We start from the raw sequence: 18906 nt of genomic DNA on the forward strand, positions 1-18906 counted from the left end.
CTTCATTAAGCTCATTTTTCTTTTCTTTTCTTGACTCTCTAATCATTGATGCTCAGAGCCTTGAGCTTTGAGGGAGTGCTTTTGCACTTTGAGCCTAACCTTGACTTCTAAGTGTTTTGTTTTCAAGCATTTGGCTTGATACATAAACACCACAAGTACTTAACAAATGAATTGCCATTGGTACTCAGAGCCTTCAGCTTTCTCATTCTTTCCCTTTTTCTTTTCTTGCTTTATTTTGCATTTGCTTCTTCAAGGTTTTCATGATTTTAAAAGATTTCACAAAATGTTCTAGATGAAAACTTCAATTAAATAAAATCCAATGCAATTGAGCAACAATTAATCATACTAGCTTTCCAATACTTGTATGCACATGCTAAACTCTTCTTTAGTTCCTTGTTTGTTTATGATCATGATGCTTTACTGCTTTTGAATTCACAAAACTCAAGTTGGTAATCACAATGGCACAGCACCATGTTGCAATTTAGAAATCAAACTATTCCTTTTCATACACACATGCATACAGAGAAGGTAAAGACAATCATGCAGTTTATAGTGCTTGAAACAAATGAGAGGAAAAGGAACTTTACAACCTTGTAGTTCATCTTCTCTATTGTTGTCATTTTCCTCCCATTCTCCTCCTTCCCATACCAAACTCAGAATGCTTGCTCATCCTCAAGCAACTATTAGAACCGTGGCTATGGGGCTAAGATGGATCATGAATGTCTTACACAAGAAATGTTAGTAGTACATGTGTTTCAAGCAAGCAAAATTAAAGATAATAATCAAGGCACAAGAGACAGAGACATTGTGATTGCAAGCTTAAGAAGGTGAGCATAATACTTTGCATAAAGAATAAGTGGCACACCAAACTTAGTGTGACACTTTCACTTGGAATCAATGCAAGTATCCAGTAAAGATTTGAAGCAAATTGTGTTGCATAGCAACACCAAACTTAGAATGCAATCCTATGTCCATTTATTTGAATTAAAACCAAGCAAATGAAACTATTCTTTATTAAATACAATCACTAAGCCAAGAATCTGTCATTAATAAAGCTCTCTTGGTGATGTATTAATAAACACAGCAAATAAGCAAACTAAAATGAAAGCATTAAAAACAAAGAATTAACTAAAGTAAACAGAATAACAAAATATCAAACCAAAAGAAAATTAACACTGCAAAGACATTATGGTTATGCAGACAAGTGGTGTTGCTGAATGATTTGCATAGAAAAATAGGTGGCACACCAAACTTAGAATCTTGGTGTGTCACTTTCATTTTTGATTTGATGCAATCATCCAAAAAGATTGAAAACAATTTGTTGTAAGGCAACACCAAAATTAGAATGTAACCATATGCCAATTTATTGAATTTAAACAAAACAAAGAACGAAAACAAAGCAGAGAAGAGAAATTATACCTACGGTTGACATGTTGTTCACTTTCTTCCTCTTCTTCCAGTTTGTTAAGAGGAATGACTTCAAGAGAGGAGAAGATTCAGCTATTGCCTCCTGTCTTGGTTTCCTCTCAGCAAGCTTTCTGTTGTACATGGCTTGATTGAGCTTGCTTGCTATTGGTCCAGGGGTTGGATTGCTTGTGGTTGACCTCCTCTTGAATGTTGTCCTTGGTAGTTTGGTCACAATCCTCTTCTTGGTGCTTTTGTTAATTGCCTTCACTTCTTTGAATCCAAGTCTTGGTGGTTATGTGATTGTTGGAGTCTTCTTTTCATCAAGAGTCTCTTGTATTGGTGGTTCCATGAACTCCTCCTTTATGTACTTCTCTGCCTCACTTGAGTTTGGAATGACTTCTTCACTTTCTTGCTCCTCCACTTCCTCTTTTACACTCAACATTTGTTTTAATAGCTCTTTTATAGAGGAGGTTTGTTGATCTTCCCAAGCTTTCTTCATCTCCTCTTCATACCTTTCAATCATGGATTCAAGTGTTGAGGCGTTTTGGTCCAGGGAGGTTTGTGAGAGTTGTGAGTCTTCATGTTCTCTTGTCATCTCAAGTGCAGTTTTAGGTTCAACCACCTCATTCTTCATTGAAAGTTCACTTGATGCAGTGGCCTCCTTATCTTGCTCTTCCACTTTCTCCTTCATATCCATCAATTGGCCTTCATTTTTCTTGCTCAGTGGTTCTAAGCTCCTCCTTATTTTCTCTAAATCTCCATTCATATTTTTGGAGAGAGCTTCTTGCCTTTTCCAGGATATTTGTGCTTCTTTCTCATATTTTTTGAACATGGACTCAAGCTCTGAAAGCCTTGAGTGGTTCATGGAAGTTTGTGTGGGTGGTGAGTTTTGAAAGGGGCTTTCGGTTGAAGTATGGTCAAGTGATGATATCTTTGGATGAATATCATATGGAGCACTAGAATTCCCTTCCCAGCCACCATTAGAATCATGACTTGCATCATTTTGTGGTGGAGGGAAATATCCCATATGATTTTCTTTCTCATCTTGTGGTTCTGAAGCATAGCTCCATGAATTGGAGTGCCCAGAATTTGAAGTTTCTTGGTGATATTCCCAACCACCATTAGAGATTGGTGATGGTGGGTGATATCCCATAAAATTTTGTTTAACCATAAGATGAGTTGAACTCCATTTGTATTTTGTAAACATCAATGAAATTTGAAATTCATGTCATAGAGAAAGAATTTCTTAGTGAGGCAATAACTCAAACACCTTGGTTTCAATTTAAAACAGAAAACAAAAATAAAGAAAATGCTTGATCTAGACTTCTCACCCACTTAATCATTGTTGATCTAAATCAATCCCCGGCAACGGCGCCAAAAACTTGATGTGCGGAAAACGATCCGACACAAAACTCACCGGCAAGTGCACCGGGTCGCATCAAGTAATAAAACTCACGGGAGTGAGGTCGATCCCACAGGGATTGATGGATCAAGCAACTTTAGTGGATGATTAGTTTAGTCAAGCTATCATTTAGGTGAGATTGGGTGAAATTGTATCCAACAGAAAGTAAATGACAATGAATTTAAAGTTGCAGAGTGTAAATTGGCGAGTAACTTAAACAACAAGAAATGTAAATTGCAAGAAAAGTAAAATTTCATTAAATGTAAAGGGGAGTGGGTGCTGGAAATTAAAGAGAGCAATAGATCAAAGCTTAGAGAAAATTAAACTTGCAGGAAAAGTAAATCAGATCATGAACAGAAATGTAAAATGCAGAGCACTTGCATAAGAATTAAATTGCTTGAATGTAAATTGAATTCAGTGAGAACAGAAAGCAATGAGAACCAAAGATCAAAATCAAGCTCAATGTAAATTAAATTGTAAACTTGCAGCAAAGGAACTTGTAGTAGAGGAGAAATTAAAATTGCAGAAGAAGAAAACAGAGAGAATTCTCAAGGTGAGATTGAAATAAAATTTCTTCAATTCTCAACCCAAGATTTAAAAAAAACTAAAGAGAGAGAGTTCTATATTCCTAATGCTCCCTAGTGGAGCTCGCCTCCCCAATAAAATGAAACAGATACCTATTTATAGGCGTTTTTACAAAATGAAAATGAAATTCAAAACAAATTACAATTAAAATGAAATTTCTATTCTAACTATCTCTTGTGCCTTTGAGTGGTGTCAATTGGGCCCTTGCTCTTGATGGAATTGGGTTGATAGAGGCCTTGGTTGATTGCTCTTGGAGTTGGAGAGAGAACCAATGTGAACCGGGTTGTGAATCTTAAAAGCTTGAGTAAAAGTTTGAGTAAAAGTTTGAGGCAAAATTTTACTCAAACTTTTTACACCAGCTGCCCTATTCTTGCTGCTACCAACGTTTGAGCCAAAGTTTGGGGTCAAACTTTTGCTCAAACGTTGGCCCCCTAGTGCATATATGTGGCGCTACTTTGTCCTCTTGTCAACGTTGCCAATTTTATGCCCACTATAAACTATTATATATGGTTGGAAAGCTCTGAATGTCAGCTTTCTAACCCAATTGGAATCACCTCAATTGGACATCTACAACTCACGTTATGCTCCTTTGAAGAGGACAAGGTTGCTGGCCTTGGTGTGCAGCGTTTGAGGTAAAGTTTGCCTCAAACGTGGTTGAAAACGCCAGTTCTGGAGGCTCAAACATATTGTCCACCCCATACTATTATACATTGTTGGAAAGCCCTGAATGTCTACTTTCCAATGCCGTTGGAAGCGCATCATTTGGAGCTCTACAGCTTGAGTTATACTCCGTCGAAGGTGCAGAGGTCAGTTGGTCTCACTGCAGGTTGCCACCATGTTCATTTATGCTCATTGCGGGGCAGTTTTCTCCCTCAATTTTAGTGTCCACCATACAGTGCCATATATGCTTGGAAAGCTCTTGATTCCTACTTTCCATTTCTTTTTGAATCACCTCATTTGGAGCTCTGTAGCTCAAGTTATTCTTGTTGGAAGTATACCCCTTGTATGCCATGTGGCGCCAACGTTTGCCAAAAAGCTTGAGGCAAACATTGGCGCAAGCTTTTTCTCCCCTGGGTGTGTTGGTGTGGCGCCAACGTTTGCCAAAAAGTTTGAGGCAAACGTTGGCGCAAACATTTTCTCTCCATGGTGTTGATTTCTGATGCCAACGTTTGCCAAAAAGTTTGAGGCAAACGTTGGCTCATGCTTTTCTCCCAAAAGTTTGAGCTAAAGTTTGAGGTGAACTTTTGCTCAAGCTTTTTGTTCCCTGGTGTGTTTTCACTTATCCGAAAGTTTGAGCTAAAGTTTGAGGCAAACTTTTGCTCAAACTTTTTGTTCTCTCTTGCTCCTAGCCATTCCTTCTTTCTTCAACCTTCTTCTAAACTCTTTTCACCTATCATCAATCAACCAAACACATCAAAGCTTTGCTCAAAATCATGAGTTTGTTATTCTTTCATAATATATGACAATTATAGCATAAAATCTCATGAAATTACATTAATTCATACATGGTTGATTGAATCAACGGAAACATGAAAATCTACCCAATTGGCTTGCTTATGGCTCAAGAAAGTGCATAAAACCTATTGAAAACAAATGAAAAAGCATAGAAAAACATGACATGGTGACATGTCATCACTCCTCCATTTCCAGCACTACAAAGTCAGTAGGGAAGGCAAATGGCCTAACCTTGACAATCATGTCCTCAATTATGCCTGATGGGTATTTAATGGAGCCATCAGCAAGTTGAAGACAGATCCGGGTTGGTTTGACCTCTTCAGTCAAGCCAAGCTTTCTGATAGTGAATGCAGGGATTAGGTTGATGCTTGCCCCAAGATCACATAGAGCTGTCTTGGTGCAGTTACCCTCTAATATGCATGGTATCATAAAGCTCCCGAGATCTTTAAGCTTTTCTGGGAAGCTTTTCAAAATGACTGCACTGCATTCTTCAGTGAGGAGAACCCTTTCAGTTTCTCTCTAATCCTTCTTATGACTCAAGATATCTTTCATGAACTTGGCATAAGAGGGTATTTGCTCAAGTGCCTCTACAAACGGAATCTTTATTTCAAGAGTCCTGAGATAGTCTGCAAAGCGGGCAAATTACTTATCCTGCTCCTCTTTGCGGAGTTTTTGAGGATAAGGCATCTTGGCTTTGTATTCCTCAACCTTAGTTGCTGCAGGTTTATTTCCTACAGAGGTAGGTTGAGAAGCCTTCTTGAGGGATTTATTATCAGCACTTGCAGGTGTCTGATCCCTCACTGGCATTTGAAAGCCAGGGTTGGAAGCTGGAGTGGCGTTAGACGCCAACTCCTCATCTTTTCCTGGCGTCTGAACGCCAGAACTGTGCTTCCTTTGGGCGTTCAACGCCAGTTCCTTGCTTGTTTCTGGCGTTGAACGCCAGTCCTGAGCATGGTTTGGGCATTCAGCGCCAGCCTTCCACCCAATTTCTGGCGTTTTAGTGCCAGAATTATTTTTCCCTGGGCTCTTACTGTCCTCAGATGGAATTTGGGTAGTTTGCTCATTTCTTGGCTTCCTGCTGCCTTGAGGTGGGGTATTTAATGTTTTCCCACTTCTTAATTGAACTGCTTGGCATTCTTCTGTTATTTGTTTTGACAGCTACTGCTTTGTTTGCTTTAATTGTTCTTCCATATTTATATTAGCCATCCTTGTCTCTTGTAGTCTCTCCTTGAATTCGGCTAACTGTTTTGTTAGAAAATCCAATTGCTGATTGAATTCAGTAGCTTGTTCAGCAGGACTGAGTTCAGTAGTCACTGTTTTAGCCTCTTCTTTCATGGAAGGTTCGCTGCTTAAGTACAGATGTTGATTTCTGGCAACTGTATCAATGAGCTCTTGAGCTTCTTCAATTGTCTTCCTTATGTGGATAGATCCACCAGCTGAGTAGTCTAGAGACATCTGAGCTCTTTCTGTAAGCCCATAATAGAAGATGTCTAGCTGAACCCACTCTGAGAACATCTCAGAGGGACATTTTCTTAGCATCTCTCTGTATCTCTCCCAGGCATCATAAAGAGGTTTATTATCTCCTTGTTTAATGCCTTGGATGTCCAGCCTTAGCTGTGTCATCCGTTTTGGAGGAAAGTATTGATTCAGGAATTTCTCTGTCAGCTGTTTCCATGTCTTTATGCTAGCCTTAGGTTGGTTATTTAACCACCTCTTGGCTTGGTCTTTTACATCAAATGGAAACAGTAATAATCTGTAGACATCCTGATCTACTTCCTTATCATATACTGTGTCAGCAATTTGTAAAAAATGTGCCAGAAACTCTGTAGGTTCTTCCTGCGGAAGACCGGAATACTGGCAACTTTGCTGCACCATGATAATGAGCTGAGAATTCAACTCAAAGTTACTAACTCCAATGGAGGGTATACTGATACTACTCCCATATGAAGCAGTAGAGGGGTTAGCATATGACCCCAGAGTCCTTCTGGACTGTTCATTTCCACTTAGATCCATGATGGAGAAAGGGAGATGATGTAAAATAAAAAAATTATTTTTATTTATTTAATTATTATTTATTTCGAAAATAAAATAATTTAAAATAAAATAAATAAAAATGGGTGAAGATTTTCGAAAAATGGAGAGAGGGAAAAGAAAAAAAAGAAAAAAAATGGTTAGGGAGTTTTGAAAAAGATATGATTTGAAAAAGATTTTAAATTTTGAAATAAAAATCTGAATTTTAAAAATAAATTTTGAAAATTTGTTTTAAAATAGAGAGAAAAGATATTTTTGAATTTAAAGAGGAAAGAGAAAAACAATAAGATAGCACAAGATTTAAAATTTTTAGATCTAATGCTCCTTGTTTTCGAAAATTTTGGAGGGAAAACACCAAGGAACACCAAACTTAAAAATTTTAAGATCAAGACACAAGGAAAACTCAAGAACACTTTGAAGACTCACAAGAACACAAGAACATGAAGAAAGAACACCAAACTTAAAATTTTTAGAAAACCAAAATAAAATTTTCGAAAAATAAAGAAAAATCAACAAGAAAACACCAAACTTAAAGTTTGGCACAAGATTTGATAGAAAATTTATTTTTGAAAAAGAAGATTTTGAAATGAATATAAAAGATTCTGACCCAATTGCCAAGAACACAGACTAACGCTCTAGCCAACTGAGTTATAAATGTAACACTTGTTTTGAAGAAGTATTTTTAAATAACTAAGAATGAAAAAATTATTTTTTTGAAAACTAATGTTTTGAAAAGGCACAAGAAAAACAAGAAAAATCACAAAACAAGAAAAACTAAAGATCAAACAAGAAAAAAAATTCAATTATAAAAATATAATTTTCGAAAAAAAAATTTTTGAAAGAAGAAAAATCAGGATTCTAAAATTTTAACCAAAAACAATATTAGAAGACTCTAAACCAAAAAGAAAAATTTTTCCTAATCTAAGCAACAAGATTCACCGTTAGTTGTTCAAACTCAAACAATCCCCGGCAACGGTGCCAAAAACTTGGTGCACGAATTGTGAATCACACTTTTCACAACTAGTACCACTAACCAGCAAGTGCACTGGGTCGTCCAAGTAATACCTTACATGAGTAAGGATCGAATCCCACGGAGATTGTTGGTTTGAAGCAAGCTATGGTTATCTTATTATTCTTAGTAAGGATGCCAACAACAGTGTTTTTCAACTTCAATTGTAAAGAGTCAAAGGGCATAAATATAAATACTTATTGTGCAATGATGGAGAATATGTTGGGGTTTTGGAGATGCTTTTTCTTCTTTATTTTAGTTTTTCTCTTGTACTCCTCTTCACACACGCAAGGCTCCTTCCATGGCAAGCTGTATGTAAGGTGTCACCGTTGTCAATGGCTACTTTCCATCCTCTCAGTGAAAATGGTCCAAATGCTCTGTCACAGCACGGCTAATCATCTGTTGGTTCTCAATCATGTCGGAATAGAATCCCTTGATTCTTTTGCGTCTGTCACTACGCCCAACAATCGCGAGTTTGAAGCTCGTCACAACCATTCAATCCTTGAATCCTACTCGGAATACCACAGACAAGGTTTAGACTTTCTTGATTCTCATGAATGCCGCCATCAATTCTAGCTTATACCACGAAGATTCTGATTAAGAAATCTAAGAGATACTCATTCAATCTGATCTAGAACGGAGGTGGTTGTCAGGCACATGTTCATGGATTGAGGAAGGTGATGAGTGTCACGGATCATCACCTTCTTCATAGTGAAGCGCGAATGAACATCTTAGATAGGAACAAGCGTGTTTGAATGGAAAACAGAGATAATTGCATTAATTCATCAAGACGCTGCAGAGCTCCTCACCCCCAACAATGGAGTTTAGAGACTCATGCCATCAAAGAGTACAAAGTTTGGATCTAAAAATGTCATGAGGTACCAAATAAATCTCTAAAAGCTGTTTAAATACTAAACTTGTAACCTAGGTTTACAGAAAATCAGTAAACTATGATAGATAGTGCAGAAATCCACTTCTGGGGCCCACTTGGTGTGTGCTGGGGCTGAGACTTAAGCTTCTCACGTGCCTGGGCTGTTTTGGGCATTCAACGCCAGGTTGTAACCTGTTTCTGGCATTGAACTCTAACTTGTAACTTGTTTCTGGCGCTGGACGCCAGACTGCAACATGGAACTGGCGTTGAACTCCAGTTTACGTCGTCTATCCTTGAGCAAAGTATAGACTATTATATATTGTTGGAAAGCCCTGGATGTCTAGTTTCCAACGCAATTGAAAGCTCACCATTTGGAGTTCTGTAGCTCCAGAAAATCTACTTTGAGTGTAGGGAGGTCAGAATCCAACAGCATCAGCAGTCCTTTTTCAGCCTGAATCAGATTTTTGCTCAGCTCCTTCAATTTCAGCCAGAAAATACTTGAAATCACAGAAAAACACACAAACTCATAGTAAAGTCCAGAAATGTGATTTTTAATTAAAAACTAATAAAAATATACCAAAAACCAACTAAATCATACTAAAAACTAAGTAAAAACAATGCCAAAAAGCGTATAAATTATCCGCTCATCAGTTCCCAAGCTTTCCCATACTTAAATAATGCACACTCTCACTAGGTTAAGCTAATTAAAGATCCAAATTAGAGGACATTTATTATTTTTCACTTACGGGTAGTGATGTGCTAAAATTAAGAACAAAAGGGGATTAACATAGGCTCAAAGTTGGCTAACAATGGTGGATAAAAAGGTAAGGCCATTTGGGTACATGAGCTATTGGAAGCGAAGGTCTCAATCATATAAATGCATTCATACACCAAATAATGGACATAAAGAATCAAACAAATCAAAGATTGTAATCATAGAAAGAGAATAATACACACAAGAATGAAATAGTGGTTATATGATGCAATCATACAATTAAAGCTTAAAACTCACAAGCTTATGTGTTCTTAGCTCAAAAACATGTTCCACAATATATAATTCAAGCAAGTTTGATGAAAAATTTTACTCAAATCAATTGGGATATTAATGCCCTATAGCTAAATTTCTTGAAAAATTTCATTATTTTGACTAAGCTTATTATAATATATATGCAATACCAAGAAAATGCAACTAAAAATTCTAAAAGACCTAGTAATAACATAAAATAAAATGTGAAAGTGTTAGGATTAGAAATTGTCACCCACGATTGGCTGATTGGTCGGACGACCTCCCCACACTTAAAATTTTGCACCGTCCTCGGTGCATTCAAAGATGAGCAAGGGGGTACGGCGACTACACGGGTTGCCACCTTTAGCTGGTGGAAAAAACTGGCTGCTGTGTGTTCTTTCTTCTGCTTCCCTTTTTCCTTATGGCGAGTCATCCTGCAAGAGAGAAAACAGGATAGTAAGACAACTAAATGTAAAAGTAAGGAAGCATAGATAATGAGGTAATGATCACTAAAATGAGGTGAGTGAATAAGTGTGTGACATTAAGGAAAAATAGTGTGAATTCTATGTCACAATTACACAAAAGAAATATGCACTTCACTCATTGTAGTGTGCTTGATATGCTTTGAAGGAAACTTGTAAGTTAAGACAAACAAACAAGTAAGAAAGAAGCCTAGAAGCGTTCAAGCAATAATCAAGCAATTGTGAAATGGATAATGAATGGACATTGATTGATGTGCAAGAGAACTTAATACAACAAAGAAAATATAGAACTCACACACCAATCAATGACACATTTTAAATTTGATTTGAATCACCTAATTGACATGAAGTGGGACACATGGTTGCTATGCATCTTAAGAAAAGGAAGATGAAAGTGAAAATCAATCACATAGCAAGCATGGTCCATATAGCTTGAGAATTTCCAAAAGATGTCTCTAGGTGAGCTTACAATTCAACTTCACAAACAAAGCATTGTGCCAAAATGAATGGTTTCAAGTATGTGTAGAGCACAGAGTTAAACAATTAAGGATCAACATGTCATTAAGTCATAAGCATAACATATGGATGAAGGCAATGTCATAAGTACTTGGTTTGCACAAAATTAAGCATGAATAATTCAATACCAAGCAACAAAGTATAACCTCAACAAAGAATCCAATAATGAATATTAACAATAATGATGTTGAAATAGCATCCTATTAGTAATCAGCAGCAGTAAACAGCAAACAAGATTAATAACCCAACACTTATCACATAAAATAGAAAATAAACAGAAATTTAAACCAACTAACTAACTAACTAACCAACTAACAAACTAAAGAAAAGATGATGGATGGTGATGGTTGGAGAAGGGAAGAAGAGAGGAGAAGATAAAAGAAGAAAAGAAATGGAAAGAAGAGAAGAAAAGAAAAGTATGACATAGGGGTGCCCACGCGTACGCGTGGATCCCGCGTAAGCGTGGGATGGTTGAATGGGGTGCGATGCGTACGCGTCTGGCAGGCGTAGGCATGACACAGGGAAAAAGAAGGTGACGTATACACGTGACAAGGATTTGTGCTAGACGCATAGTTTCGGCACCCTTCGCGGCTAACTCTTTGTTTTGAGGTCAGGCAGCAGTACCCTCCCCGCACCATTCTCGCATGGTGATTTTTTTGGGGGGTCACGCGTACGCGTGGGTCATGCGTATACGTGGCAAGCTTTTTTTTTCAAAGGAAGCATAAAAATAGAACAAAATTATCTCAACCACTATATACATTCTTAGAACTAGCCAAATTTCAAAATTAACAAAATTCCTAACTTCTAAAAACTATGCAAACATGCAACTAAGGAATTCAAATCAAAAATTCAATTCAAAACAAGGATGCAATTCAAAACAACTAACCTACAAGTTAAAGCATAGAATTAACCAAACAAACTTACAACTAAGGCAATATATACAAGAGTGATATAAAGAAAGAAAATACCTAACAATGGCAAATCAATTCATTCATCTATATATACAAGAGAATGGAAAGAGGTTACCATGGTGGGGTGTCTCCCACCTAGCACCTTTATTTATTGTCCTTAAATTGGACATTTTGGAGAGCTCCTTGTCATGGTGGCTTGTGCTTGAACTCATCTTGTAACTTCCACCAATGCTTGGACTTCCAATAGGCTCCAACATTCGAAATTAATAGCTCCAAGCTTTGATAAAGTTCCACACAAGCTAAGGGCTCCCAAAATTGATCCTCTTGTATACCGGGATCCCAAATCTTGTTTCTACACCCGTCTTCAAGTTGATCATCATTCCACTCGGGTGATAAGTTCTTAGAATTCTCATGAAGACACGCAAATATCCTCATAGACCCAAACAATTGAGCTCTACACCAACTTTTACAATTAGACTTTGAGCTTCCAACCATAATGAACCTAGAATGATATTTCCAACCACTAACCATCTCCCTCTTGCTCTTAAAGCCACAAAGAGCTCTAAGTTTTCCATCCATCTCAAGCAAACCATATTCAAGCGGGAAATTAAAGCTTAAGAATAAAGGTTTTACCCACTTGAATGATAGAATGGATGGTAGACCAGAAGGAAATGATTCCAACCATCTTGACAAAGAAATTTCCACTCCAGTCCTTCTTTGTTGAGGAACTTCAACCACTTGATAAGATTCTCAACTTCCACCTCTTCTTCACTAAATTCTTCTAATTCTTCCCTATCGCTCAAGTCATAAACCGGAGGCAATGTGAAATCTATCTCAACATCAACCTCAAATTCAAAGGGGGAAGATTCATTAAGTTCAAAAGGATCATATGTTGATGCGGAATCATCATAAATAGGGGGACTTGTTGCTTGCTCCATTTCTTCCAATTCATCATGCATAACATGCTCTGGAGTTTGTGCACTATCCTCCTTAACATTACTTTTTAAGCTCAATGGAAGAAGGCTCTACAACTTTAGATTCCCAAGGGCATTCAACATCTCCTAAATCTTCAACAACTTCTTCCTCTTCTTCAACAATCATTGCTTCCTCCAATTGCTCCAATACAAAATCCAACTCCTCATTCTCCATCAGATTTTCTAATCTCTCTTTCATACTCCGCTCTTCAATTAATTCTCCACATGTGGCTATGGGAGTACTTTGAGTGTCTAAGCTTTGGAAGACTAAAGGGATTACTACATCTTAGAAAATAGTATGAATCTCCCTTTGCTCTTGGAGATGTGAAATGAGAAAGTCATCCATTAATGTTTGAGGTGGAGGGGAGGGCTCATTGTTTGGGAGAAAGTGTTCAGGATAGGAAGGTGGTTCTTCTTGGTAAGGGCATGGAGATGGTGTATATTGAGGTGGTGGTTCTTAGGAGTAACTATCTTAGAATTGAGGTGGTTCTATGTATGGTTCATGTGGTTCATAAGGTGGTTGGTATGGTGTATAAGGGTTAAGGTCATATGAAGGTGGTATGGGGCTTGTGAGTATGGTGGTTGAGGGTACATCACAAAAATATCATTCCACCATCCTATATCCACATCACCAAGCCTCTTCATTTATTAACATCTACAAGCATACGAACCCAATATCACTATCCAACATTATCATCATTCAACTTTTATCTCAATAATCAACAACAATATCACACTCATCAAAATCATCATGCATTATCACACAATACACACATCAACTCACCTTCCTTACCTCTTCCGGCCTCCGGCCCAAAATTCACGGCCTTTGGCCCAAAATTCACCAATCAATATATATATATACATACATGTATAACTCACAATGCACACAATTCCTCATCAAATACAAAATCCAATAACACACCAATTATGCACTATTACACTAATCTCATCCAAACCTTCAATTACCACAATATACCATCTACGCACATCAAATTCATCCAAATACATAATATAAACCTAATATTAAGGGCATTTAACCTAAGAATCATCATCACATTACACGGTACCTAAATAAAACTTAAACCGTACTTCTTGTAGTTACAATAATTTGATCCTTCCTTGTAAATTTCCACCAAGTACTAGCTTTAAACTCCACCAAGAGTTTCACAAGCCAAATTCAAGTTCCCAAGAGCACCAAAATATTACCCAACAACTCTAACACAACCAATATTATACATTCATTAACTTAGGAATCACTAAATATCATAAATTACAAGGGTTAGAGGGCTCCTTACCTTAACCCACGAAACTGGTTGATGGAATTCACCAATGGCTCATACTAGAACACCCCTAAACAACCAAAACCACAAGATTTTCTCAAAACCCAAACCAAATTCAAAATATAAGAGGAAAAACGAAACTGGGCAGAGTTCATTGAGAAACTCACCACATAACCTAGATAGATTTGAAGAGCTTATCAAGGGCGATGCGTGGCTACAAACGGCTCATCAATCGAAGCACCAGAGAGAAAGTTATGGTGGTTTGAAGATTAAGAAGGGTTAGGGTTTTCTCCCTTCCCTTCTTAGCTGTGGTGTTGTGTTTATGAGGGTGAAGTGGCTGAATGGGGATTCATTTAAGCTTATATATAGGTTGGGATTGGGCCCAACCCGTTAGCGCTTTTGGCCCGTTTGGCCCAATTTTGGGCCAAACCTTTAGAATTAGTGCTCGGTTTTGAATTCTAATTACTTTTCTAAAGTTTTCTACTGTTTTTAATTATTCTCACACAGTACTGGACAGACTTAAACTGGTTTGGCCTATTATTCTGCCATTTCGCGGTCTGACGCGGTTTTTCACAAAAATTACATTTTCTAACTCAAAAAAAATCCTCTGAGTTCAAATATCATATTTAAATCTTCAAATTCCTATTGCTAATTTTTCTAGCCATATTTTCTCATATTTAATTTATATTTAGTTAAACACGGTTTGACCGGGCTTTACATGTGGCGTTTTGAGTAGGATCACCAAGGGAATGGACTGCAGGAGATTCACCCCCGTTCAGATTGGATGACCACTGACCTGACATTTGATCTGAAGCAGGGGAGATTAATGACCACTGACCTGGCGTTAGTCACTTACAGCCTGCTATGGAATGAATCATCAGAAATTGAAGTAGACAGTGAGAAAAGTTGATCCAGAAGGAGGAAGCATCTCCGAAGCCTCAACCGTTCTCTTATCACTGATTTCACACCTATTTAGTAACACTTTATTTATTCTGTTTTTATGCGTTTCACACAACAAATATATTTTCTATCCACCTGACTGAGATCTACAAGATAGCCATTTCTTGTTCAATCCAACAATCTTTGTGGGATCGACCCTCACTCACCTAAGGTATTACTTGGACGACTCGGTGCACTTGCCGGTCTATTTGTGCTAATATTGCGGAGTCAATTTCGTGCACCACCTTGGCCCTTATGTTCATATATGTATTCTTGGCAATTGATTTATTTTGACTAAGTAGTTGCATTCATTTAGATAGATTGCATATAGGTAGTTTCCTTGCTTTGAATAACTGTAATTCCCCTTCTTATCTTTCTTTGGTATAGCATAAGGACATGCTATTGATTCAGTGTGGGGATGTGATGAATCCACATTTCATTATATTTATTTGCTCTATTTGGGTAGATTTTTCATCAACTTTTCTTGCATTTATCTATTGAAATAGCATAGTTTCATGATTTCTTCCTAAATTGTGCTTGAAAGTAAAAACATGCTTTTTTAGGACCTAATAATTGCTAAATTTTATTCACGTTAATCCCATTTGATGCTTTGATGTATTTGCTAAGTGATTTCAGGTTTCCAAGGCAAGTATGAGTTGAAAAAGTGAGAAAAGAGCATGCAAAAGAGAAGAAACCATGAGCAAATGAAGTTTAGAAGTTTCAGCATCCGTGCGTATGCACAGAAATACGTGCATACGCACAAGTGTGAGCTCATGGCGACGCGTACGTGAGCTCATTAATTGCAATTCGCTGAGGCTAATTCTAGGCCTCCATAACCCATTCCAACTCATTTCTGAAGCTAATTCAAGCCAAAGTGAAGAAGAATGAAGGGGGAGCAATTAGGTTTAGCTTAGTATCATGTTGTAGGGCATTTTCTAGAGAGAGAAGCTCCCCTTTCTCTCTATAAATTAGGGTTTCTTAGTTTATTTTCTCTTCACTTTCTCTCTTTAATTCTTGTTTTAGTGTAGTTTCATTTACTTTTCCTTGTTTAATTGCCTTAATTCTATTAGTTCTTCTTGTTAATTTCTCATTTTTGCCATTTTTAGTTTATGAACAATTTTGTTAATTTTGATTTCAATTAATGTAATTTAATGTTTCTTTGTCTATTGTTATTTAATTGAGTTGTTATTATTATTTTATTACTTTTGATAGCTTTAGAATTTATTATTATTGTAATTTAATGTGATTTTCTTTTCATGCACACCAAGTATTTGATAAAATACTTGGCTTAGTTTTAATGTAGTTTTTCACACTCTTGGCTTGGAATTGAGGACTTAGGTGACCTTGAGTCATTGATGTCCATTCTTGATTGATATATTAGAGTAGTTAGTTGATTTAGTTTCCATTGACGCTAGTCTTTCACTAAGTTAATTAGTGAGTTGGCTAGGACTTATGGATTGAGATCAATTATGCCTATTTGACTTATCCTCGATGTTAGGGTTGACTAAGTAGGATTAACTCTTCATAATCATCATATGTTTGTGGTCAATGGCTAGGATAGGTAACCTTAACTCTCACTCCTTGCCAAGAGGTCATTTAGCATTTGAATTTTCCTTTCTCTTGATTAATTGCCTTGAGTTTAGTTGCTTTTGATATTTAATTCCTTGCATGCTTCTTTCATTCCTTGCTATTTATATTTCTTGCCTCTTGCCATCAACCTCACATTCTCTCATAGCCAATAATTGAGCACTTCATTACAATTCCTAGGGAGAACGACCCGGGATTTAAAACTCCCAGATATTTTGTGTTGATTGTGACATCTTCGAATTAAACTTTGATGATGGGATTTAATTGCCGGTTTGGACTATGCTATCAATGAAGTGACTCTTTTATTGAGAAATTTTAGACCGGCACAAATCCTACTCATCACCAGTCCTACATGAATGAGTGTGCTTGAAGAAATGGCACGCCAACTCATAACACTGAGCGTATGGTAAGCGTGTCAGTGGGTGTGGCACGTTGGGCATCCAGGCAAGAAGACTTCCAAATAAAAGGCGTGGCCATAGTCGTGTAATATGGCATGGCACGCCAGTTATTCAATCCCAGCGTGTCAATGGGCGTGATCGAAGATGTGGCATGTTGGGCACAAGCTAGGAAGTGACTAGCAGGGGCGTGACACCAGGCCTGTAATATGCTATGGTAATCTCTTGTCCCTTTTTGATTCTCTTAATACTTCTCGCAATCAATCTCGGTTCATAGCCTTGCTTTTGCTCCTCTTCTTCTAATGTAAAAAAGTAACCCCAATTCACTATCATAATATTCATCAATCAGTGATAACCAAAAATTAACTAGTAACAAATATAATGCTAGATTTTGTGTTTCTTTTTTAAAATTAAAATAAACATACAAATTTATGAAGACCTTTCTAAAAATGATTACCGATAGTACAAACCCACTATCTATTTGCAAAAAATAGCACAATTCCTATCTCATTAAAGCACAGAAACAAAAAGACAGAATTGAAGAAACTTATTATAGAGATAGTAGATGAAGTACTTGTAAATCAGGAGAACTGCGAAAGAAAGATGGAGCTATTAAAAGTTGGATTCCTGTGAAGAAGAAGGAGGAGGAGGAGAGAAGATGAAGCGGTGGCAGACATTGGCGGAGCAGTAATAGAAAAGGAACTTCGTTGTTAGCATAGTTCCAAACCTACTAATAACTCTTAATCAAATTTTAATTGTTTGGTTGTCACAAGTACAAACCCCAATGAAAATTAACCGAAGTATTCAAACATCAGGTCATCTCACAAGGAATTGCAATGAAGTGATCAATTATTGGCTATGAAGATGCAAGGGGGGTTTGATTTGGTAAAAAGGGCAAGAAAATAAATGGCAAGAAAATAAAGCAAGCAACTAAAGAAAATAAGTAATAAAGAGAGACATTCATGGCAAGGATTGAGAATTTAGACTTTCTATCCTAGTCATTCAATAATTAACAAGAGTTTATCATATTTAGTCAACTCCAACAATGGAAGAAGGTACAATGTTATCTTCACACGAGAGAAAGTCAAATAAGACTAGCTAATCTCAATCCAAAAGTCCTAATCAACTTACTAATTGAATTAGCAAAAGATTAGCGTCAATGGAAACAATATTAGCTAACAACTCTATATCACCAATCTAAATTGGGTATTAATGACTCAAGATTACCAGATTTCTCTTTCCAAGCCAAGAATGCTCAAAAAGCTACTCTAACATCCAACCAAGCATTTTGTCAAACACTTGGAAGGCATAAAAGAAAAGCATGGTAAAATTACAAGGAAAAATAAATCTACAACTACCCAATTTCAAGGAAATAATAACAACAATTCAAATCAATAATAAAGGAACATAAAACATAAATTGCATTAAAAAGGAAACCAAATCCAACAATGGTGCATGAACATAAAAATGACATAAAAGGAAAATTAACAAAAGAACTAAGAGAGCAAAGATGTAATAACAAGAAATTGAAAAGAAAACAAGAAGAAAACAAGAAGAAAACAAGAAATTAAAACCTAGATCTAAGAGAAATTAACCTAATCCTAACCTAATTCTAGAGAGAAGAGGGCGCTTCTCTCTCTAGAAACTAACTAAAGCATGGTCCTAAGCTAAACTAATTGCTCCCCATTTGTCCAAGCTTGAATTCTGCATGAAATAGCCTCAGGAATGAGTTGGATTTTGGCCTGGAAAGCTCAGAAATCTCCCCCAGCATTTTCACTTTAATGAGGTCACGTGCTGGCTGTGACGCGTACGCATGGGTGACGCGTACGCCTTGTCTGGCGTTTTCTTGTCACGCGTACGCCTCATGTCACGCGTACGCCTCATGTCACGCGTACGCATCACCTTCGACGATGCACCTCTTCACGCGTACGCGTCTGTCATGCGTGCACGTCGTTCTAAGCACTCCAAATCCTTGTTTTTCCATGAATTCTCCAACTTGCATGCTTTTCTCTTCCCTTCTTCCATCCAATACTTGCCTTATGAATCTGAAATCACT

The sequence above is a fragment of the Arachis hypogaea genome, chromosome 16 (genome assembly GCF_003086295.3).
Source record: "Arachis hypogaea cultivar Tifrunner chromosome 16, arahy.Tifrunner.gnm2.J5K5, whole genome shotgun sequence".
NCBI lineage: Eukaryota > Viridiplantae > Streptophyta > Magnoliopsida > Fabales > Fabaceae > Arachis > Arachis hypogaea.